The sequence below is a fragment of the Rhipicephalus sanguineus genome, chromosome 3, assembly GCF_013339695.2.
Source record: "Rhipicephalus sanguineus isolate Rsan-2018 chromosome 3, BIME_Rsan_1.4, whole genome shotgun sequence".
NCBI classification, from domain to species: Eukaryota; Metazoa; Arthropoda; class Arachnida; order Ixodida; family Ixodidae; genus Rhipicephalus; species Rhipicephalus sanguineus.
In genome coordinates, this window is record NC_051178.1 from 23,228,500 (window position 1) to 23,254,779 (window position 26,280).

A 26,280-nucleotide genomic window follows, 5' to 3' on the forward strand; every position below is an offset into this window, starting at 1 on the left:
TCGGCTCTTTTATACCTCCAATGGAATCGCTTACAATAATGTTTTCGTCGATAATGCAGCTCTTAACTCCACAATTCTGTCGATTGATGAGATCATGGCCGAGTGTGCCAATGCGTGCAGTGGTGGTGAAGTTTGGGAGAAAGGGCTGTGTTTTTGGTCTTTCACTGTTGCGAGACATGCGGCCATTTACAAGCCACACCAACCTGGCACTATGCCGAAAATGCTGAGCAAGTGAGCTGAGAACGTCATTGCTCGTTGCATTACCGCCGGTGCATCCAGCGATAATCTTGTTTATGGATGTGAAAGGATCACGACGGAAGGTCGCTTCAAGATACCGTTTTAGGTGCTGGCCACCCAAAGACACTGGGTTTATTCGGAAAAAATGTACACTCAAGTTATCATGGTAGGAGCCACGTGGCACAATGGGTATCTAATTAGTGCAGGAAAGTAAGTCTCTCAAGTCGATAATTCATTCTAACAGCTCAACTCCCACCTACCACAACGAATTTGCTCGCATTGTGCTGATCAGATGGAAAAAAGGTACAGGAGCCAACGCTTCACATTTTTTTTTTTGTTTTTCATCAATAACCACTGAGATATGATTGTCGATTTCACTACGACTCTCACTTTTACTTTTTTCCCCATCTCCTGGCTCCTACATTCTTTTTGCACATGGCCTTGAAAAATGTATCAGCAGGGTTCTACTTTATAAAGTATGCTAGCATGACGTGCTGCCTGCAAACAGCAAATACCCCTGTTTTTTTTTTTCAGAACTAATTAATTGGCTTCCGTGTAAACGATACCAGTCTCTAACCTGTGGATAAACCTGTAGCCTTACTGCAAGTGCTTTGGCTTGTTAAGAATGTTCTTACCAGTGTCGAACCATGTTTTGCAAATAAGTTGCAATTTCATTTATTTGTCAGTGTGTCGTAAAGCATTAGGTTTTATCTGTTGCTACATGAAGCAGCTGCTGTAATAATGAAGCAACAAGCCTTGTGTTAAAATGTGCCTTTTGTTTTGTAGGACCCCACCAAGACGCATCATGTGCCGACAGTGACATACAATGGAAGCTTGTTGACTTCAAGGGAATTTATTGTGCGCCTGGAGGGCCTTGCTATTAAGGAGACTAGCCTTTTGGCAGCCATTGCCACACAAATCGCGCTATACTGGGCGCTGAACATTGTTTTCAGCAAGAAAGCTCAGCGGACCTTCGATCTCCTGTGTCAAGTTCTGAAAGTTCAGAGCGTCTTGCGGCCGACGTCACTCGTCCGTGTGGCTCTAACCATCTTGAGCCAGTGAACAGCCAGACTGATTTCAATAAAGTATTTTTCTCACAAATAGATCTGGATTTCTGCCCTCTCCTGGAGCATTTGTGTCAGACTTGGCGCAACCCGATGAAAATCATGTTCCTCAAAACTTTTTTTCATTTGCCGATGGGAGAGCTGGACTGCTGGTTTCTTGAGGAGCACTCAATACAAGCAAACGTTACTCCATCGAGAGGCATTGAGGATGATTAACTGCATGCTGCTCCGATGAGGAATGTTGTGAAAGAGTAACTGTCGCTCCCATGAGGGTATTGAGAGATAATGTCCATTTCTCCCTGCGGGACTAATGGGAAAGAGTAATTGTTACTCCATTTAGGTGTCCAGAAAGAGCAAGCATTGCTCCCGTGGGAGTATTGACAGAGAGCATCCATTCCTCCTTGTAAAGAGAAACCGTCGCTCCCCTGGGAGTATTGAAAAAGACTATCTCTTCCTCCCTCGGGAGTATTTGTAAGGAGCAAGTGTCACTCCCATAGGTGTATTGACCAAGAGCATCCGTTCCTCCCTTTAGGAGTTTAGGAAAGGAGCAACGGCTGCTCTTTAGAGGAGTAATTGAAAAGAGTAACTGTCGCTCCCGTGGGAGTATCGAAAAAGACTATTCGTTCCTCCTTTGAGGAGTATCGAGAAAGAGTAACTGTTGCTCCCGTGGGAGTTTTCACAAAGAGCATCCGTTGCTCCAGTCAGTTACTCCCTGAAGGAGCAAGTTCTACGGGGAGTAACGGTTCGTCCCGTCGCAGTTACCCCCAAAAAGGAGTAATGGGTGTGGCAGGTTAGTTACTCCCCTAAAGGAGTAACCTCGACCCCCCATTTCCTCCTTTACTTTTTAGAGTGTAGGATTGAAGCATAAATTTTAGTCACTTTCGCAATCGTTTCTCGCGTGAATAAGAATTCCGAGCAGTTAATATTTCGGAGTTGCAGTCCGTACCTAATTCTGAGAAAAAAGATACAGTCGATCGGATATCCGACTCCTGATTTCAATGAGTGCAGAGCTTCCTGCACGCGGAGTGCCTTGTATTGTCCTGTTCGCTTGGAATTAAATTTTTATTTGTTTGTTTTATTTTAGACATAATGCCAAGCAATCGGGGATTTTAGCTGGAAGGGCATACATATAATAAATATATACAAAAGTGTAAGTTGGTTAGACAATTCACAAATATTATTTGGAATAATTACAAGAAGGTTGCACGTAATATTTAACAAGCAGATATGGCATGTATAAAGATTGCACCAATGCAAGAGTTACGAGGAACACGCCATGAAAAAGAAAAGAAACAACAACAATAATAATAAAAACAAGTGTATACATAGAATAAACGGGTAATGAGTGAATAGGTCTTAGAGGATGTAATTAAATGCTATTACACAAAACAAAACGGTAAAGTTAGAACTATACAAACACTTCATATTCGGGAAACAGGTAGTTTTCAAGAGTGACAGGAAGCTACCTTCATTGTTACAAGCAGTTATATATGTAGGCAGACTATTCCATACCCTAATGGCTTGTGGAAAAAGAAAAATTTAAAACATACGTTTTTAACCCGTATTCCTAAAGGAATTCGGTGCTTATGACGTGAGGGTTTAGTTTCTGTATAAGATGGGTATTTGGTGCTATTAATGCGAAGCTTATAGTGAAAAAGTTGGAACAACATTTTCTGGCGAGCGAGATCAGCACGGTTACGAAGGGTTAGTATTGCTGCTTCTTGCATTAATTCGGAAGGAGAATCAGATATGCGGTATTTCATAAAAATAATCCTGACTGCTTTCTTCTGCACGTTTTATAGTTTATGGATTAGGCTATTTGTAGATGGGAACCAGAGGACGTTACCGTACTCAAGCACTGGCGTAACAAATGTGTTAAAGCAAATAGCTTTGTTGGATGCCGAGCTGAATGGAGACGCCTTTTCAGGAAAAAATTGCCTTTTTAATGCAGATGACGCGACATGATTTACGTGTGCCTCCCATCTCAGGTCATCTGATATGATTAGTCCAAGATACCTGTGTGCCTTAACTGGAGTTAGTTGGGTATCCCCGATAGTGTAGAAAACTCGGGTGTACTGTTTTTCCTGGTTATTCTCAATGAAGCTGATTTACCTATATTTAATGTTATCTGCCACTCCATACTCCATTGAGATACTGCTTTTATATCGTTTTCGAGGGTTAGGTGGTCATTAGGACTGTTAATTTCTCTATATACTATGCAATCATCGGCTAAAAGCCTAATGTTACTTGAATGATGCAGGTAGATCATGTATGAAATTGATAAATAAAATTGGAACCAAGACACTGCCCTGAGGCACGCCTGACGTAACTTGGGTTATTTAAAATTTTGGGAGATTAATTTGGAGAAACTGTGTGCGGTTTGATAAATAAGCGCTGATCCACTGACTAATTGGTCCTTTACTTATTACTGCTTCGATTTTTATGGTTAGTTTTTTATGTAACACCCGATCAAATGCTTTAGAGAAAAAAAGTAGCATGAGATCGATCTGTTTTTGATTGGCAATGGCTTGTGATATTTCGTGTACTAATTTGGTTAATTGAGTTACTGTAGAAAGACCTTTGCCGAACCCATGCTGTAATGGTGACAGAATGTGGTTTTCTTCGACATATGTAGTAATGTGTTTGATGATGATGTCCTCAAGCAATTTAAATGTTGTGGTGGTTAGTGAAATAGGCCGGAAATTGGAAGCGTTAGTTTTGTTACGTCCTTTGTGAATTGGTATTACTTTCGCCATTTTCCATTCGATTGGTAGAGAACATGTGGCTAATGATTTGTTAAACGTTAGGAAGAAGTATTTTGCCATCTACTCAGCATACCGCATTAAGAATTCTTTTGTTATGTCATCAGATCCGGCTTTCTTTTTGCAGTCTAGTTTTAACAAGAAATTAAAGATTCCTGCCTCGTCTAAGGAGATAGAAACTATGCTATCTGAACTGTGTGAGTGAATATGGCGTGGGAGCATATTGTCTTTAGTGAAAATTGACTTAAAATAGTTATTCATTAGGTTTGCTCTTTTTTTATTTTCCTCTTGAGACATAGCATCGTCATTTTGGCTTTTATGACTAAGATAATTCCAAACTTTTTGTTGTGAATTTTTTTAGAAAATTAGCGAGCGCATTGACAGATAGAATGATATTGCGGCCTTTTCGATTGCATAGAAGTGATCGCTGAAGTGAGGGATAGGCGAGTTTCGTAGTTAGGTCTCTCTTTTTTAACAATTTTCTGAGTCGTTTTAGTTTGCGTTTGGCGTGTATTGTTGCACGGTTTATCCAAGGGTTGTGCCTTTTTTTCGTTTTATTTAGCCAGGGATGCAATTTCGAATACAGAAGAATATTGTCGCGCTGCATGAGTTTGCTGGAGCCAAGAAGAAGAGGAGGTAGAAGCGCGCACGAGCAGCAAGCCGTTGTGGGGCTGACCGTCCTGTCCCTTGCGCTGCACTAAACATCTCTCATTATTCTCAGCCTGTAAATAAATCTATACTATCGTTACAATATAATGGTTCTAAATCTCTTCCATAGAAAATCAATGTCTAATCCAGTATTATTAGCAAGCTTGTCAACAGAACAACATTCACGGGAAAGGTAAGCCACTACGCTGGAATCATCGGCATTCTTAAAATCAAGATAAGTGACAAGATATTTGGAAGGTGGTATAAGATCTTGAAGTGGGATCGAACAAGTTACAATGTGGTGGTCTGATATACCGTCTAGTAGTTGAACATCGATTTTATCTGGAGGATAATGATCGATCAAGAACACTAGATGAAGTATGTTTGCAGAACTATCTATTACACCAGTAGGTTGTTTCAGGATATGATAGATATTCAGGGTTAGCATTATGCCAAAAATTATATCAGACGAGGCGGAGTGATGTTGGTGCGTGTGCGAGTTGATATCTGGGAGATTAAAGTCGCCTACTAGTATCAGTCTGTTTCCAAAGGCGAATCGCCATAGGTAACTGTGCAAGAATGTTAAAACGTCACTGTTTGATGAATGACATCGATAAACGCCGCCAACAACAACGTGGCACGAAGAAAAGTGTATTTTGCAGAACATAGCTGCTACCCCTTCAACGTCCGGAAGGGGCGTGAAGGAAATGTCTGTGTTTGTTCAGATAGCAACGCCTCCTGCTCGCGTTTGCCTATCTTTGCGTAGGATTGCGTAGTTTGGCGGTGCTATCTCGAAGTCGTTAACATCACTCGTTCGCCATGTTTCTGTTAAAGGGACCCTGAAACGGTTTTGACGATTTTGTACTAACACATTGGGCCGGTACAGCAAGCCCTAAGGATCATTTACAGACCGATTTAAGCTCTCTGCGTAAACTGTGTAATTTATTACAAGGCTATAAAGCTGTGAACCGCCACCGATGACGGCGACTCACCCAAACGCGTTTTCAACCGCCCACATACTCTTTGCGTCACGAGTGTGCGCAGGCGGCTGATCTGATTGGATGTACACACGTTACGTCACAGGCAATTTTTTCGACATAACTGCGAACCAATGTTGTTCGTAATCTTTTAAACTCTTTATAATTTGTTTTTATTAAAATATTGTCACAAGTAAAGAGAACATAATCGCAATTTACAAGTAGGCTTTAGGACTTCCGGCGCACAGTGGACGTCATCTGCTTGTGATACCACGTGCTGCATGTTGACGAGCTGCGCGACCACCTAAACGTTACCAGCATTGTGCATCGCGAGTTTCGTTCTCTGGGTTCGTGGTGTCTGACACGATGAATCGCCCTTGCTACGTTGTGGGCTGCAAGTCCAGCGATTGGCGCCAAGTAAGTCTACGACACCGTGTGCCTTTGGACAGCAGCAAGCGCGCCGAGTGGCTGCAGCGCATCGGACTCCCGGTGTCGGATCGACGGCACGACATACGCATTTGCGGTCGCCACTTTAAGGCGGAAGATTATGAGTACAGTTCCGCGCTGGTGCAGCGATTCGGCCTCGGCATCAAGAAACATCGCCTCAGACCCGACGCACTGCCGTCTTTGTTTCTTCCCGCTAGGAAGGTAACTTCACAGTCGATCCAAATTTCGTGTGCTGCGCATAGCGCTCGGTAACCTCGTTTCGCACTTGGGCACTCTCAATATTCAACGTAATGTCATTATTTATTACTATAACGAATTCGTCTCTTCATTGTAACGTGGTTAATTTCGCAATTATTATATATATACACGCCGACTGCCTCTCGCCGGTTTGCGATTTCCAGCGCTGATCATAAAACGACAGGGTGCATGTGAATTCGAAACAAACAATTTGACACCACTGCACAAGTGTCAAGGTCGTAGGGCCAGCTGGAAATCCCTGGTTTAAGTGTGCGGTATGCATGTTTCCTATATAACGAGCTGAAATAAATCAAATTTTTGTGCACTTATTGATTTATTTGGCAGTGGAGATAATTTTATCATGTGACTAGTTTGGCCCAATTAAACCATACAGGTGCAAACGTATGCATGTGTGTATATAGGCAGCATTGCAAGAGAATGTGTCAAGTGCTGTTATGCTTAATGTTATCAACAAAACAACATTAGCTGTAATACCAGATTGTTTGATAGTTGGTTCGATTCATTGACTGTGCTGGGGGAAAATGAATTTTAAAAGATTATCGCGGCTTAAGAGGGTGATTGTAAGCATTTGGCTGTTATAGCATTTACCGTGGGGAAGTGAACAAGCAGAGATATGTTTACACTGCAGTGGCTCTCAGTTAATTACCGATTGTTTTGCTGCAAAACTCCATTTGTTTGTGTCATAGTTGCGGGTGCGTCCCAAGCTGTTGTACACCAAATCACCCGGCTTAGAACATTTTCCATTTCATCAACACCATTGTTCGTGTAAGAACACCAAATCACAGCAAACTGACGAAATGTTGCCTTGACAACAAACAAGATGCACTTAGCAGTTCAACGAAGGAAAAAAAACTGCTCATTAGCACAACTCCACTCAGACTTAACGTACTTGTTCCATCCCAGGAAACAATGAAGACGCCGAAATGTTATACCCCTATTGAAAATTTGCCCAATGGTGGGCATGATGGGACCCACTACCCATCATCTTGGTGGATTATGGTACTGGGTAATGATGGACACATGGTGGACAGATGGTGGGTGATGGACGGGTGGTGGACAAATGGTGGGTGATGGACGGATGGTGGGTGGATACTGGGTGATGGACAGATGGTGGACGGATGGTGGGTGTATATTGGGTGATGGACAGATGATGGATGGACGGTGGGTGATGGACATGCTGGGTGTATGCTGGATGATGGGCAGATAATGGGTAGATAATGATGGGTGTTGGACGCCTGAGTCAAAGTCGAGCTATGCAATTATTTACAAAAATAAGACATCGTGCTTCTTAACGTGATTATAGACCACCTTTTACCATTGAGGTTAACGAGTTTACATGCTGTGTCTACACGTGGCCAAGCATGCAGCCACACGTTGATGCAGCACGAAATCAATGAATGCATCTTGCACCAAATACTCATGTTTATTTGTTCTCCGTGCTGCCATGCCTCACACGTACGCCCTGCTGGCTTGCTTCATAAAGTAACTTCTTAGGAACTTGCAGATGGGAGAAAGGCAGTTTTCTTGAGGTAGTGCAGTCAGCCAGATGGGGTGTGCTTTGAAGTACTTTTCCAGGCATGCTACAACAGAATTGAATAAAAACAAATAAACTGCTTTTGCTAAATTTGGAGCACTAACATCAATGAAACCAGTTGCAATCACTGACCAAAAGCTTAAACCGTATCAAGTCAAATAAAAGGCAGCACGTATCAGTCCACATGTCCGTAACGTTCTAGTACGTAGTTCATTGCCAAGGCTGGTGTGCAAACCCCATTAGCTACAAAGTACGTCAACGGATGACCTTGCTGTGCGCTTTGAGACTCCATATCGCTTTTTCTTATGCCAGCCATCCTTGACAAAAATATGCAAGCAACCACTTCAACTCTTTCTCTACCGAGTTTTTTGTTAAAAATCTAGGAAAATACCATTTTTTATTTGCCCATTTGATTTCACGTGTCCCGAAAAAACTAAAAAACTATTTAAAGGCACTTTATGCGCAAGATAAAAGAAAAATATTTTTTGAAAGTATGCGGAAGATTGGCTTCACTGCCCTGCAACACAGAAGGTGCCCTAATTTTTATTCAGTTTTGGTGCGGAAAATGTGTTTGAAATTAAAAAAATAATATGTGGGGACAAGGAGCCCGTAAAAAAAGCCCTGGACGCGTCGTAACGTTGGGGGTTTCTTTACTACTATTGCCGTGCACTGTCGATACGTTGAGATTCAGTGGTCATCCGAATCTGAGGATTTATAAAAAAATATTCTGTGTAGTCGCTGCCACACTTGCAGGGGCACTGATATTCTTCGTTCCACAAAACTTAAGCGAACAAGCTGAACAAAGCTGTTGCTGGCACTCGCGCACGTACACCCTTTTCTAATTCAAGTTGCCAGAATCCTGCCCGTCCTCAATAAAATGCATGCTTTGAGCGTGTTTTTATATTTTTGCTGCACTATCTGTGTAAGTCAAAGACAATGCAGCAAACTGAATCAGAGTATCTTAATTGCAGCGCACCCAAACGCTTCTTTCAGCGTGGACAAGCCCAGTTCTTCGGTAGGAGCAGTACAAACCGTGTACGAACTCAGATCGTCCGTGGTAGGAAACGGGTTAAACAGATTTTAAAGAGAAAAACAATTTGTCATTTAGGGCAAACAACTTCAGAGTACCAAAGGCACCACTCTTTACGCGAGAAGATGCTTGGTAGGCGATTCATAAAAGACGGTAGGCATGCAAACATGAACACAAGACAGAAGTCAGGACAACACAAATGCTGACTAACCGACTAGCCGAATAAGGTTAGTCGGCGTTTGTGTTCCAACTTCTCTTTTGTGTCCGTGTTGCATGCCTACCATCTTTTATGATGAATCCCTACCAATTAGCTCTGCTTTCTGGCATTGGTAAGCAAGATAATGCGCAAAAGGAAGATACACGAGGCGATGCTGCATAGACGTTCCCACACCAGCTCTCCGTGACATCAGATTTTGCCAGCACCTGCTACGGGCAATATTGTTTACATTGTGTTCCTACAGACCCAAATCTTAACATAAGTTTCACAAAATTTTATCGAACCAGTATGGCCAAAATACGCAAAAAGACGTGATATTCGCAACGTCATGTTGACATGTATGTGCTGAGTTTTTGCATGAAATTCAACAAGTGAAACACTGGCCTTCATTTCCTCTTCTACTAATTTACCTATGAAGGTAAAATTAATGACATTACAGATCTTAAAGAATAATTTATTTGTCTAAACTGATCTAAGGTATCACTTTAGTGTCCTTTAAGGGGAGACACTCCTCGAAATAACTTCTTTTTCATTTCTCGTAATAGACTTGAAAATACACACACACACAAATACACATACACATATGTTGGCATCAGATGCAATTCACTAAAGATTGTTTGTGCCAATACAAGTGCACTGGCACTTGAGTTTGCAAGTCTAAGTGAAACAGCACAGAAAAAGAAGCTACAATGTATGCTAACGTTCTTCATGTCCAAGATGGTGTGGGCGTGTTGCATTAGTGTGCCGTGAATGTGCTGCGTGCAGAACTTTCCTTTTTTGGCACGGTGGGAAGGCATGAAAGTTTATAGAAAACTTTGTGGAGGACAGGCACAGCTAACCACGTCATCCAGTAACGTGTATGGTCTTAATTGTTTATACTATTTTTTGTTCATATTCCTATGCTCAAACACAATGCGATTACTAAAGAGTACTTATACTTAAGTAAACAGATTACTCTGGTAGGCCATATCTTACAAATTTCATTAATCATAAGTGTGCTGTTTAACTGTATGGCTGTGAATGCTGCAGCATAAGAATGAAATCAAATGTCCATAAAGCGCAATTAAAAGAGGTTTAAATTGTTTTTCCCATGCTTTCTTTGAATCCATTACTTGTTTTTCATATAGTAGTTTTTAACGAAAACTGGGCTCGCCTATTGCTTTCCGTCCTCTTCGTCCAAAGAATAGCAGCATTACTCGCTGAGTGCGATAAAAATAATGGCAACTAGGGAAAAATGGGACAAAATCAGTCTGAGAAATGGCAGAGATGCAAAATGGACATAGCATATTTGTTCAATATTCAACACAGGTCTTAGGCAACAAACATTGATGCCATTTGTCACCAGCACTGAATGGGTCAAACTGCAGTATATAATTGGCCGAACAGACTGCTTATGTCCAGCATATGTAGCAGCCACTGACCTATATGATAGGGTCCCCAAATTGAATGCTATCATTGCTCAGAACAGCAGACGTGACGTTCAAACTAGCATCACTTTTTTCGTAGAAAGTGAGCGCATTTGCCGTAGCCTCGAACCATCAGCACTCAATAAAGAAAAGGTAATCATTTCCTGACCTAAAGATTCTAATCAGGGCACCATCAGAACTGACAGTTGGGCAAGGTGGTACTGGTTCATCATTGAAATTTTGCTGGTGTTGTTTTGGTCTCTTCTTCGTTCTTGTCTAGTGTATTAAATTATGAACCAGAACGTATACTTCGTCGACCATTCTTAAACATCACCAAGTTTATACAACATTAGAACCCATACATATGCCATACTTTTGTGTGACAATGCAATCCTGCCACCCTTTCATTTAATATCAGTGATATGTATACAGACAACATTCCTTACAAAAAGCCTCGGCAGTTTGGAAACGAACTAGTCATTATTACCTTGTATACAGTCCCTTACATATGTAAACACTTTGTCGTGCAGTTACAAGTGAAGAAGTTCTACATGTCAGCATTCAAATATGACACAATTGAGTAACCTTCACATTTGAGGAACCGCTTCAGCATAACGAGCCCTTACTCTGAAAGGGTCCGCAACAATAAATGAAAAGAGCTGCTTTTGCAAGAACACAGAGACCAATATTTCCATGTCCAAATTTAAAAAAATTAAGATGTGAGAACTAAGACTCTTGGGGCTCTTGATTGTGAACAGCATGTGAAGTTGGAGACATTTGTCACATTTTACTGAGGTTGAAAGCCCATAGTTTCAGACCATCCAGTAATTAGATCACCTTTTTGTTCAAGTCACCAGGTATCACACGCATTTTTTCGAAAATGCTTTCCTCTGCCAACAATGCTTCTTCAAAACAAACCACCTTGCTTCAACAGACACAAATCTTCCTTGTCTACTGCATGTCAAAACTTGCTGGCCACAAAGTAATTTACCAGCATCTTCGAGTAGAATGCTTAACAAATTTGTTTGTGCCTGAACGTCACAATGAAATTTCCTCGTCAATGCATGTGTTTCACATTTTGGAACTTTTAAGATTAAATGCGTCGTGAGCAAAAGCCAAGTCATCTTAGAATCGATTCAGAAATTTCACCTATTAAAGTGGAGTTTAGAATCAAACAAAAGCTTTGTGCTGAAGAAATTCTAATGCTGACTGAGCTTATGATCATGCCCATCACTTTGTCGAAGCCTCAGAAAGTACAAAGGCACGAAATATTATAGAAATTGGTCTTGTTTATGATTAGAAAACAGGAACACACTTATTCCTCAGTCTACTTGAATACTCAGGTGAAATGCTTTGGCAGCCATGGTATTACTTTTTACTAGTCAACAGGAAAGTTGTTATACCACACGGAAAGTGAAAAAAAAACGCCTTGTTTGTAGTAAAAAAGAACCTTGAGTAGGTGGTTCTGAAATTTGAAGCTCAATAAGCTTCCTGTCTATGTGAGATGTAAAAAAGGCCTCTTGTGACCATTTTTCACCATGGGAACCCACAAGATAGTGAGCCGTTCTTTCTTGTCATTTTAAAGCAAACATGGCAACACTCAGCATATAAGTTTCTGCAGATGTGGGTCCTTTTGTTGAGAGACGTACTCTTTCAGGGCAAGAAAAAACACCGGTGAAGTCATTAAGCCCTTCACATATGAAAGTGATGTTTTGGGTGTAGGCAAGGAGGATATGTTTGAGTCGTTGCTGCACGACCAATAGCTGCTTTGTGTGAGGTTATGCACAGAACGACATAGATTACTGTGTTTTTCAGAACACCTTTCAGATCTTTGCAGGTGCACTTGTTGAATTTTTGCCTGTTTACTGTGGATCTACAGTGACGTGATGGCTGGATGATGTCTTCACACAAATGTCACACAAATGTGTAAGTTCCGAGGTCATGTCAACCTTGCAATTCATTTCAACAGATTGACTGTGAACTATAAACGAACTCCGAGATCTGGATTATTTTGCAGTTAGAAGGGATATAGGTAGTTTTCTCCTGTGCTCTTTTTGACGAGGGCTGACGTGCTGGCTAGAACTTATGAATATAAGTGCCTTGCAATGATGACACAGAAATCTCGGGCTTTCGCATGCAGTTCAAAGGCTACCACACGTGCTCGGCATCATTTCTGTAGTTCGTACGGCAATACTGGACTCATGTTCAACCTATTCAAAGCTGGTGAAGAATATTTAGAATGAAAGAAAGCTGAACAAATAGGTAATGATTCATCTTAAAACGAAGGTAGGCATGCAAACACAGACACAAGAAAGAAGTGGGGTCAACACAAACACCAACAAACAAATGAAGAGGCATACAGTGGTGGAAAAGAAAGTCCACACAAATACCTTTACACACATGTGCAGGGATAGGGAGACACTTATCAATCCGGCACACTTGGAGCTTTACGTGACAGATAACACTTCAGGAATCTGATTTCTTCGTCATGCAAGTCAGCTGACAGCTAGCTCACACATGCGGTTCCACAGGCTTTTAATATTACAGGTTTTTACATTTCCACTCTTGAATGAGACTACGCAATCATCGAATTTTGGCGTGCATTTACACTCTCAACAATGCAAGGTTATATTAGATGGTAAACCTCCAGTTTATGACTCCTGATGTTTCGTTAATCTCTGGTAAACATAGCGCCCATTTGCTCTTTGGGGAAGCAGCAACAGCGAAGAGAAACATTATACCACACCTGTACGGCAATCGGTAAATTTGTTGGTGTGTTCTACGAAACAAATGTTAGTGCACTTTTTGTCTATTATCTGTTTATTCTTTCTCTGCAAGGTGGCGCAAATCTTACATAGCTTATTGGCAGCCGTAAAGACAGCATTAACACTGTATGCAGTTCCCACTTTCTTTAGCCTGTGAGATAAGCAATGAGTGTAAAGAATACCTACGGCACGCTTGTTACTGTTAATTTTTGCATCCATGTTTGCACGTGACACAATTGGCTTCTTTAAACGTTCAGTGACAGTGGCTACTGCAAAACGAGGATAACCTGCACCTAATGGACGCGTAACCTGCGCGTTAAAGCTGGCCTTCATTTTGTGTACAGACTTGTGAGAGATGAGTTAAAGCATGACATGAAAATAGCATTTTTTCTAAGCTTAGAATGCTTGGAGTTGAAGTTTGATAACAGTATTGAAGATCCAGAAGAATACTGCTAGCAAACTTATTTTTCCTGAAATGCAAATGCCTAAGCAAATGCCTAAAGTTTGTATACTATCATTCTGAAGCAATACTTCAGTAAACTTCGGCCATGCTCCATTTAACTGAAACTGTTCAATCACTGAGGTAACCATGGATTCAAATTGGTAACCACAACAAAATATCAAGTAAGCGTAACATGGACACAATGAACTTGCATTGGTTTAAAGATGCCCCAATTCTCAGTGATTTATACCTTAGCACAGTTGACAAACGCTTAGAGGAGGCCTTAGGTAAAGATATTATTGAGGTTTTTCAAAAATTACGTGGACATGATTGATTTTTGTAGCGGTGATAAACTTGAAACCGTGGTTACTTCAATGAATAGACCATTTGATGTAATTGAACGAGGGCTGAACCTTACTAAATAACTGGCTCAGAATGACAGAATAGTACAATTTCAGGACATTACCTTAGTGTTTCTGGGGAACCACGTGTGATGGCAGTATGCTCCTAGATCTTCAAAACTACTGTTCAACTTCTCATCCAAGCATTCTTAGTTTCTAAGGAATAGTACTGGCATTGCTGTGTCATGCCATAAGTATTTTCTCACCAAGTCGTGTGTGCACACAATGAGCACCAGCTTTAATGAACTGGCTAGACATCTATTAGATGTAGATCATTCTTGCGTTGTAGTAGCCTCGGTAGCTCAATGTTTAAAGAAGCACATTTTGTTACGTCTGAACGTGGTTGCAGAAAGCAATAGTAACAGTGTGTCTTAGGTGTTCCTTACATTCAGTGCTTATCTCATAGGCTAAAGAAAGTGGGAAGTAGATAAGGCATTAATGTTGCCCTTATGGCTGCCAATGGGCCAGGTAAGATTTGCGCCACTGTACTGAGAAAGAATGAGCAGGGAATACACAAAAGGCAGACTCACATATTTTTTTGCAACACACACCCACTAGTTTACTGATTGCCGTGTAGCTCTGGTTTATAAAGTTCTTTATAGCTGTGGCTGTTTCTACATAGCACAGATGGGCTGCTGTGTTATTCAAAGATTAACAGAACGTAAGAGGTCGTAAACCAGTGGCTAACGCACTAATTTATCTTTGCATTGTCGAGGGTGTATATGCACACCAAAATTTGATGAATGCAAGCTACTATTCGCTAGTATCGATATGCCTGGCATATTAATAGCAGTGGAAGTGCATGCTTGAGGCAGCCGTCGAATAACTTGTATAAAGAATGAATGAAATGCCTACACATTTCTCTCACGTAAAGCCCCACATCTGCCAGATTAATAAGTGTCGCCCCATGCCCGTATGCAGGTAAGTGTTTGTGTCTACCTTCTTTTCAGTCGCTCTGCAATTCTTCAGTTGTTATTCAGCAATTCTGCGGTCCCGATTTCTCTCTTGTGCCCGTGTTTGCATGCCTACCTTCATTTAAGATGGTGAAGAGTGGCACGACTGTTTGCTGCTCAACCGCAGTCTTGAAGAAAATGTCCCCACATTGCTAATTCATGAAAATATGACAGCTTTGCAAGTGAACCACGAACACAGCTGCAGGAAGGTGAAACATAACACTTACCTGACTCTCGCTGCATGACTTGAGTAAGCATGGCGCCTCAGGACAGCTCCTTTGCAGATCTAGAGCAAGAAACGCAATACAAAATATTAAACAAAACAATACAAATACATGTTTTACTATAAAAATGCATATAAGTTTAAAAGCACGAGCTCGTATAAGCTGCTAGCCACATATTTTAAAAAGTTTCCAAGAAATAATTCTCAAAGCATCCACAAGCTACAAACATAAGTAAATTTGACCAGATGCGTCGTCAGTGTGTGAGAATGCATTTTGGCTGTTACCTACTAGGTTATCTGCGTGCAACTTTTATAACAGTACCTGGACAAAAATCTTTATAAATGCACTTCATCTGGAACTCTGAGACGATTAATATTTACAAACGTCGATGACATGAAAAGGTTATACGGCTTTGAATGATGATCAACAGTACATACATGACTTCCCCAATCAGCTGTGAAAATGGCTCAAGCTATCGCTCTCTCCCAGCTAAATACCCGAGACAAAGTTGATGAGCATGGTGAACAGTTTTATTAAACCCCGTTGCCAAGATAGCTGCTTAAGACATTGCAATGACATAGTCAACAGAGAAGCGCAAAATTATGTATTTCCAGGTTTGTTGAATCAAAAATAAAATGATACGTTGGCCACACCACCAGTTTGCTTTGCGTTCGCTTATATGTATTAGTAGATAGCAGGTTGCTATTGCATATACTTCATTTTAGGCCAAAGACCGAGGAAAGCATTCACATTGGCTCTAACTGCCTTGTTTCCTAGTGGTGTGTGTCATCTTCACATCTTGTCTAACGCTGTTTCATTGCCTTTTTTATGCACCGACCACTGCAGTCCCAGTCAAGCACACTACTGATAGAGTTGTGCATTGCAAGCATGCAATTGTGGTTAACAAATATGAGCAAAATAAAATGCAAGGCACAATTACCTAGACAAACATGACTTGTTTTGAACGAGAAAACTGTCTTTCATTATTACGCTTCTTCCACACAGGTTCCGCAGAAGTGAGTCGCAAAAGATATGTTGTTTTGATGGGCAAAATGAAGTATATGTGATGCACCTATTGACGGCCTTTTCTATAGAATATACATCTTTGTTTTTTTAGATTTTGAAGAAACCGGACACTAATAAGCAGACAAGCTAATATGCATTCATCATGTCTGGCTGAGTAGCTATTCAATTAATGCAACATTTCAATAACAGAGCGAGTTTCATAAAAAGAGTGTAAAAGAAGGTTACAGCTGTTGCTCATAGTAACAAGTTTGCTTGCCCTCTCCTTTTAGCAGATTTCTAAAAAAATACAAGAACCAAAGAAGGAAAATTGTAGTGATGCATCATATGGCACAAGGCAATGTGTGTGAGTGACTCATTACTTAGCCTATAAAAAAATTACACCATATCTTAAAACAATGGTCATTCCTGCAGTGCCTGAATGTGCATTCTCATAAAGCGTGAAATTCTTGCTTTGTTCTGACACTACTTAAAAACTGATGATAGTTATTGACTCCAAATTGTTCCACAAAGAGTCCTATTCACCTTTTAGAGGGCAGCCGCAGCCCACTTTCGCATACGCTAGGCACAAATAAAATCTGAGAACATATTTTTCTTGACGAACAGCCACCAGAGCAAGGTTTTGCTGCATCAGAATAATTAAAACAGATTTACGCACAATGCAAGCTCATAACCATCAGTCGCACTGAAGTGAGCACACACAGCAAGATCATTTTGGACCGTTATATCTCGTGAACAAAGCAAATGAGGACATATGGTATTAAAACCGTATGTTCACTGACATAAGTGCTCTTCAATAAAAAATTGTCGTCAAAATTGAGATCGGATTTTTTTATTTTTTGAAAATGAACTTTTTTGAAAAAAACTCGCTTCTTTAACTATTTTTTTTCTTTTTTTGCATTGCCCGTAGGAAAATGATCTTCCGTATAAATGTTGCAAAGGTTCTTTTCTATATTTACACTGTTTTGAAGTTTCTGTTTGAAATAGGAAAGGCGCCAAGGTGCCTCAAGCTTAGCACTTTTTTTATTTCAACCGTGTTTGCCATTTTTTCACATTTTCTTCCTTTTGACAACGGCATAAAAAATGCATTGATGTAATTCACAGTATTGCGTTTTAAAACGAGGAAAAAAGAATGTCAACACTACATTTATAGTTCGCGTTAAATTCTGCAGTGAAATCCGAAAACATTGCAGTGAGCAAAAACAGGAGGCCCGCACCGCCACCTTAAAATATTTTTTTGCCGCGCCGGGAGCATTTCTTGGAAATAAAATTTTCGGTTCACTGCACTTTGTGTGCGCCCACATTACACATCAAAAACCCAAGCAAAACAAAAATATCGACCGGACAGGCATGTTTCATCTCTCGTGGAATCACCCTGCTGTGCATTGCTGCTGTGTATTTGTGGAATGTGTTTTCTCACCAATGCTTGGTTCGAGGCCACCGAAAATACTATTTTATAAGAACAAATGTGCTACTGTTAATTTCTGGGATGTCAAACTCAACAAATCCGCATACCTTGGATAAGAGGCTGGGTCCGAGCTAGTTGGTACACTGACATTATGAAACCGTTAAGCGCACAAAGACGGGAATAAGCGCTCTGTGTGTCGTCTTCTTGTTCCCGTCTTTGTGCGCTTAACGGTTTCATAATGTCAGCATACCTTGGCACGTGTCACTCAATGCATTAAAAATAGTTTAGCCTGGCTGGTATACATTCTAACAGGGTATCTCCATCCTTGATCGAATTTCGGCGCTAAAGAAGCTCATAGTATGGTAGAGATTCACCATGGTGCCACTCACTGGTACCAGGGAGACCGCAATAGGAGGAATCTCTTTGTCGTGTTCCACTTGGCATTCGTGACCAAAATCATATGGCTTTGAAGATGTGTGTACAAAGTATGGATAGGCACTGTACGCCTCAGGAAGCATTGCTTTTGTGTGCCTATCTGCAACAAATGCATTTATGCCACGGGTATCTCTGCGCTGGCATGAGGTGTCGCCAAAGTACCACGAAAATTCAACTCTAGGAGAGAATGTTCAGAGCCATGTGTAACGTTCAATGCAACAACAAAAGCAAGGATTGACTGCAAGCCTACTTGGTTCACAATGAGAAGGAAAATCTTACAAGGGTCAATAGTGTGTGTAATTGTGCTTCTTGTATTGCCCAAAAGTGCTGTAGCATTATAAAAAAGAGAGCGCCGTGAGAACACCATCTAACTTTGAATATGTAGGAAAGCTTCAAAATGGTGCTCCAGGAACGTTCACACATGTTGAAATGAAAAACAGCAAAAAAGAATGAAATATTGCACAAAACATCACAAGTCATGGCGTGATTGTCATAACTGGAGGAGGGATTTCAAGCTCCCTCAAAATTTTGAAATGCTGCATGTTCATATAAACGCACGCACACATACGAACACATGTGCAAAAAACATGAAGTATAGCAAGACCGCTACCATTAACAAATTTTCTGGCTAGGCCCCTGCATAGTGTGTATTTGTGTGTGGTATTCTGTGCTATCTTCATTATGACCCTGTAGCAATAACACACAAATCTCTTTGCTGTACAAGGGTGTATACATGAAAGCCAAATTTCCTGAATGTGACCCTATTTCCTTGAATCAATGCAGGAATTGTGGGCGGTGCCATTACTAAACATGCAAATGGAAACAGGAATAATCCTTGATACACAGGGATACACGGAACAGCAACACAACACTGTAACCGGTTTCTAGACAAATTCGGCTGTTTTGGTGCCTGATATAGGTTGTTGTTGTTATAGATTAAACTAGACCTAGAAATGATACACTTTAGTATTGAGCAGCTTCAGATCTAAATGCATTTTAAATTTGATGTTGATGTGTGGCACATATGTCCTATGTATTATAGATGATTCCTACTCCACATTAGCACTCCTACATATATGTTCGCGCGTAGCAGATGAAACTTACTAAACCTCACCACATGTGAGTAGTCACACATAAATCGCAAGTTTGATCTGTGACAACAATAATGTCAAAATTGTTTACAACAGAGCTGTGGCCTACCTGCATTTGTTCATCACTCGGGTTCACATCAGCATTGGCTGCATATGGTCATCACCAGCAGGGGAGACGGCTGCAACAATTTCTTTGTTAAAGCATTGCCAAGAATTTGGTCTGGTTTGTTGCCAAAGAAATCTGGTAGGACAGGCTTTGAGAGAAAGTTGTGTAATAAGGCTGTTACCAGTCAACTCGGAGGTTATGCCAAGCAGGCATGGTCTCACGCAAACCATACACTGAATAATAAATGGGACTGACGAATACAGGGATATTTTTAACTTCGTTCATCATGGAACTAACACATTATGCACTGATTAGCTTATGTGTTAGACAGAAAATAACATGAGGGAGGTCAATATATTTCACTAATAACCCACATCCTTGTCAGCCACATGCTATAATGGGCATTTGACAATTACCCTTCTAAGAAAAGGTGAATAAATGTTATCTGAAATTTTCAAAGCTCGTACATGTGATTATTGCTCAATAAACTTTCCCATGGATTCTACTGAATGAATGTCGACAGCATGTGCTTTGCTGCCTTCATAATTTATGAGAAATACACTTTGTGCTTGACGAAAATTGCCGAGTTTTTGCAGAATTTCTGTGGTCTACATGTCTTTTTACATCCAACAAAGCTCCGCATGCCAGTGTTGCACAGAATTTCTGTGGTCTACATGTCTTTTTACATCCAACAAAGCTCCGCATGCCAGTGTTTCACTGTGCCATGTCAGTGGATTAACACGGAAAGTTGGGCGAGTTGGTGCGTTATCATATTCAGCTGAACGTGTAGCCCGGCATAGATGAGGGAAGAATTGGATGACACGGCACTTCATTCCTGGTCTATGCCACGTTCCCCGTTCAACGATACAAGCCATGTGAGTGCCATATTATCTACCTTAGATGCAGGGTGGCTTGTTAATACCCTTAGCAACATACACAATGTGCAACCACATTTATAGCATACTTTATGCAATTTAGCATACTTTAGCAAATAAAATTTATGGTGCCGTAACAGAGCCTGAGCTCTAGTTCGTGGGTACGATTACAGCGCTGTTTAAGTGGTGCTTTATGATACTTGCCAGCGTCATGGAAAACTGCAGTCAACCTATCGCTCCACCAGTAGAGCGCGAATAGCGTATGAGTGGTTTTACGTAAACGCACTAGCACATAAACACAGTGATGAGTGCTTACCACAAGCTATACAGCTGCAGAAGTTGGGAAACAAGTAATACCAATCCAATAAAGGCAGAAGTTGAGGGTAAGATGGGAGCTTGAAGAGATGAAAAATTCGTGAACACGGGGTGCCAGCAACACCCCGTGCTCACGAATTATGCACGTAATACCACTGTCACAGGTAACTGCGATGCACGAACGTACATACAGTGCCGAAAGAAATAGCAAATTCAGATGGGAGTACGCCTTGCCAAATTAGGTCAACACGCATAAAAATGGGTCATACTGACTAAACTAAACACAGTGTCATGCTGAAAAAATTGAATTTTTAGCAAATCTACCTTAGCTATTGCTTAAAAGACGACAAACAATGTCCAAGAGTGCTAACCTAAACGCTTTTGACGGTCACGCTACTTAAGGACGCACAAAATGCACGCCTAAGGAAAATATTCCTACTTACACTTTATTTCTCCCACTGTACTGATTCACGGCTCATGGCTCAACACGGTGGCTGGAGATCATTCCTTTAGAGCTCGTTCAAAAGAAAAAAAATAAATCAAGCTTTGATTTCATTGCTTTACCCCAGGTAAGTTGACAAGTGTAAACTGCACGCATAAAACACATGACCATGGTGTGTCTGAGAAAAATGTCTCCTTTCAGCAAATTTAAACATAGCGCAGTGCGTGCGTACGAGCTATTACAAAAACTTTATATAACTACTGATTACGCTCTTGGAGAAACGTCGTGCGCAAGCACCATGCACACAACAACGATATGTGGTACCAACAAGTTATGCGATTTCCTTCAGCGACAACGCATATTACAATAAGAACGACTGACAACGTACGAAGCGTAACATTCAAAATCACTTACCTCTGGCAAGAAAGCACGCTGGCAGCGTACACTGCAGATGACCGCCGGTTTTCAAGCGATGCGCAGAGCAAGGAACGGCCAAGCTACCCGCATCCGGCTGTCCGCCGGTATAGCTCCCGAAGTGCTCGAACGTCAAGGCATTTTCTAGGCCCACAGAGCGTGCCGTCGAGTAAAGATTGCGGTGCTGCTACTCACTGATGTGTGGAAACGTTTGAAGAGGGCACGGTGTAAAGAGGGTCTCCAAAGCTTTGAATCACGTCCCTCGATCGCACCGAACAAAGGAGTCGCATAGAACGGAGTCGCACGGCCGGCATCTGGTGACTATTTGCACGGTTGCCGCGGATCATACTCAGTGAAGAACTTGCGCTTACGTCAGTAACGGCAACACACAACACACAATGCGAGGTAACGCAGTAAAGGTCGACCGCATGAACAAAACTCGACACTACGACGCACACACGAAATGCAGGACGCCGCAATGTCTGGGAAGAAAAAAAAAAAAAAAGCGACAGGGCGTATGTTGGCGACACTAGCGCCACCACACCTCAGTTTCAGTTTCGGTATCGCCATATGAACACAAAAATCGTGTGTGCGTTGCTACAAATAGCTTAAACACGAGTGCTAACGCTGCAAGAAGGAAATGCGCTATCTGATATATTTTTCTCATCAATCTGTCATTGAAATTTACAGCAAGTTATGCAGATGTAGCGGAATAGTTAGTGAAGTTGTTCAGGGGAGGTCGGTCTTTGCCTGCGATGTGAAAATGCACATCATGCATTCACGAACATTTTGTCATGTAATTACATCCGCAGCTTAATGAATGTTTACCTTCAGCCTTAACTTCATTTATTAATACAAAAACGAGTCTGCTCCGAACCATGTGGTTCATTGCTTCTCGCAGTAGTACGGAAAGGCGAGCTAGTTGGTACGAATTCGTAGTGCAAAAGCGCTACAAACACAGGGACACAGACAAGAGAGACGATACAGGCGCTAACTTTCAACTGACGTTTATTTTTTCGGAGACGCTCATATATATATGATACAAACAAACAATGGCCATGCGCAGTGACTGCGTCCGACCCCAAAAAAAAAATTCTCACAAGGAGCGGTCATCCGCCTACCCTTTTCAATATCTGTATGATAGGTCTCGCCAAAAGACTCGAAGATATCGAAGGCATAGAGTACACGATTACGCGGACGACGTCACGATATGGTGTACTGGAGGCAGCGACGGAGAAGAAAAGAGAAAAATTACAAGAAGCCGTTAACGTCACTGAAGAGTACCTCATTCCAACGGGACTGCGATGCTCACCAAGAAATCGGAACTCCTGTTATACAGACCTAAGAGAAGAGGCCGCAAACCCAAGGGGCTGGATTCCTCAGAGGAGAACGAGATCACGGGTCTATACCAAGAGCGGAAGCGTCATCCAAGAGTTAATTCTATCCGGGTCCTGGGCTTGGTGATAGAATCCAACGGCTCCAATAATCAAACATACAAACGTATCGCTAAGAAAGTGGACAACGCAATCAGGCTCATTAAAAGAGTGACTAACCGCCGACAAGGGCTTGGAGAAGACAACGTCGTAAGACTAGTTCACGCCTTTTGCTATGTCACTTCGCCTAGTAGCAGCCATGCACGTGGCGAGATCCGAAAGAGACAAACTAAATGTATTGTTAAGGAAGGTAATCAAGGTAGCTCTTGGGCTACCTGTCTACACCGAGATGACAGGCTCATGCAGCTCGGGATGCACAATACAGTGGAAGAAATAGAGAGGCACAAGAAAGAGCCAGTCATTAGACTCTCACCCCCCACGCGATCAGGACGGCACATCCTCACACGGATTGGTATACAATAACGCAATAGATAAAACCATAAAGAAATTCCCAACGATTTAAGGGAGAATATAACAGTTCTGCCTGTTCCAAGGAATGTTACACCCATTCATAATGTGAGAGCAGAAGGCAAGCCAGAGCCAAAGCCTGCTAGAAAAAGCTAAAATCAGGCTGAAGAATGCTCGTTTGTCGACGCGGCTTTCATGTCCAATAAACGAGCCTTCACAGTAGTACTTGTGAACGGCGAAGGTGAACTCGTCAACTCGGCTTCACCTACACCACAGAATCAGAAATTGCGAGCAAGTAGCCATCGCACGGGCGCTTTTAGACCCAAATAGATCGAGGATCCACAGCGATCTAGGGCAGCCGTCCGAGCATGCCAAAGGAGTTATTTCCGACAGGCTCTGGCAATTCTAAGGGAAAGGTAATCAAACCACACACGATCATCTGGTTTCCTGCTCACATGGGAGAAATCAACGGTGCTCCCGCGAACCTCAACGAATCTGCCCAATGCTGCACGAGGACTTGCCAACCGTGCAGCACAAGGCAAGAAGATGCTGAGGTTCAGAATGCAGGGATCCTCCTCTCTTACAACGAGCTAACAAAGCACTTTACTAGGGACGCAGGGTCTTCCCCCTCCGCCACAGTAAAACTAAATCGAGCACAGGCCATTACATAAGGCTCTTACAAACAAGAACCTATCCGAACCCGCTCTTAATTACCAAGATTATATCGGAGTTCTCTACTCCTACAACATGCCAAACATGCCACGAAACAATAGATCTCACTCATATGCTCTGGAGATCTCACTATATGCTTGGCGTTGCTCCGCGCGTTACGCAGCGACAAGGAAAACACTGAAGAGCGGTGGGACGAGCTCTGCGCAGTACGCCGACATTAGAGGGACAATTATGGGCAGTCCAACGGGCCCGCGAAGCGCCGAAAGGCTAGGTCTTTCGGTCCCAACGTGGGAGCGGCCCGCTTCGGGCTAGGAAACTAGCAAACCTATTGGACCTCAATAAAGTCTTTCATCCATCCATCCATTTCCCAGTCACAGCCCTGAGACCAGCAAATCTATTTCTTTATCCGACAGGCATAAAGAGGGGTCTTTGCAGTATCTTTGAACCGTGCAATGAAAAACGCTTCGGCTACCTCTAGCTGTTTGATCGCCGTTCTGAAATAATATGGTTGTGTCATCAAAACACGGGGTACATTTGCACTGTGCGCAGTGAAGGGACAGGTGGCTACTTGGCCTGCATTTCAACGAAGAATGGTGTTCACGAAGGCGAACGTTACGCCACGTCCAGATTGCCCGAAACGTGCGACCACAGACATTGGTAATCGATTACCAATGTATTTTGTGCCGTTTCTTAATGCACGAAATCACACCGTTCGTGCACATTCATTAGGAAATTATGACACAGCTGCCAGAAGTAAGTTACGAAGAATTGTGTGCGCTGTAAATGCATGGGTTAAAACAGCATATGTCTGCCGCTTCGCGTTGTGCCTTGGGCGCTCTCACTGTTCACCAGTGCCGTCACGTGCCGTCGCGCGAAGGGCCACACGTTACCCAACATAACTCTTGATGACATCGGATCCGTGGGAAATCCTAATATTGGAATAATGTGAACGCACGGCGCGAAATTGTTGCCTTATTTCGAACTGTTTGCTTGACTCATAGTCGTCAATCGCGAGGCTAGTGGGTATACTTGCAGCTCACACTCGTAATCACAACGTTTTCTTCCTTACGCGCGTAAAGGCGGCATTTCGTAAGGAGAACTTCAGGTAAAGTGAAAGGAAAGGTAAAGCGACCTTTCAAAGACCCACCTTAGGACATTTTAAGGGCACCTAACGAAAGACAGCCTTACCGTATGAGTGACTGTTATGGGAGCGAAGCACGTTTTTGCGCTTGAAAGCATCATTCATCCGCGTATGACTTAATCCTACAACAAAGGTTAAATCAAGTGTGCATTTAAGCTATATGGAAAGCAAATCGCTAGTGTTAGACGGGCATTAGCGCGTTGCTAGCGTTGCTGACTCGCTGACTCTTGTTGGGCAAACTTCTTTCGGATAAACACTAGCCGTCACATAACGTGTTTGCAATTTCCCGTCGTTTCATTGTGTACGTCAATGCAAGTGTTGGCTGGTGGTGTTTGCACGGGACGTTTGCATTCGTAAGCTCTAACAAAAAGTGAAGGGAGTTGTGTGCGGTCCCCTCGTTGAGCCCGGGCTCCCGCTGTTTCCCTCCATTCGGCTTGCGTCCTAAATGGAAAGGGGGAAGTCTCAAGGCTGAATTCCCGTAATTTGTTTTCCCGTGTTGTGTGTTTGTGGTTATGTGGAGGAAGAGATTGTTGTGTGCCGTGTTTGGCCGTCATCGCGGCCGTCAGTGAGCGGTTAGAGAAACGGACGGTCTGTGCGACGAAGTGAATGCGCGTGAACGGTGTGCCTTGTGGTGAATATACCTCCTCTGAATGTGTTTAATTCAGATTCATCTAATAAATGGGTAAGGTTTTCCATTCCTACTTGTGCGTTTATTATCTTCGGTCGGTGTAGCACTTGTCCGTTAGATTTACGCACCGAGACTACCAGCGGACTAGTTGGGATTATTCCAAAGAAATCGAAAGGATAAGACCACACGGAAGGTGCGTTACGACGGAGCTCCGTTTTCGCATCTTGCTACTTTCGAGGAGCGAAGACAGCAGCATTTTGCCGATACTGAGGGCTCCTGATGTTTGTTCAAAGTGTGGCTCAATCGTGCCAGCTTCATCACCTTTCCACGCGTGATAGTATCACTCGATGAAATAGACACGTGTGAGGGCTGGCTCATTGCTTCGAAGCTTTTTTTTCTTTTTATTGTGCGGATGTCGTGCTTTGTACGCAAATAACACATATCGCCATGATGGATAGCATAAGCCTAGGTACTCGAAGCTACCTTACGGAGGTCCTTTTCGTCAAGTTGTTAAAGGGGGTGCT

At 42.2% G+C, this 26,280-nt stretch overlaps 1 protein-coding gene and 1 long non-coding RNA gene across 2 annotated transcripts in view; both read right to left on the reverse strand.

Annotated features, from left to right (window-relative positions):
- LOC119386491 (class A basic helix-loop-helix protein 15) overlaps positions 1-26,280 on the reverse strand; it is a 127,648-nt gene that overhangs the window by 45,736 nt on the left and 55,632 nt on the right. The window lies entirely within an intron of this gene.
- Positions 7,773-26,280, reverse strand: part of LOC119386496 (uncharacterized) — a 35,856-nt gene continuing 17,348 nt past the window's right edge. Inside the window, exons 3-4 of the long non-coding RNA XR_007415322.1 lie at positions 15,369-15,427; positions 7,773-7,973 (exon numbers count right to left, since the gene is read on the reverse strand). This is a non-coding gene — a long non-coding RNA (uncharacterized LOC119386496). The remainder of the gene's footprint in view (positions 7,974-15,368; positions 15,428-26,280) is intronic.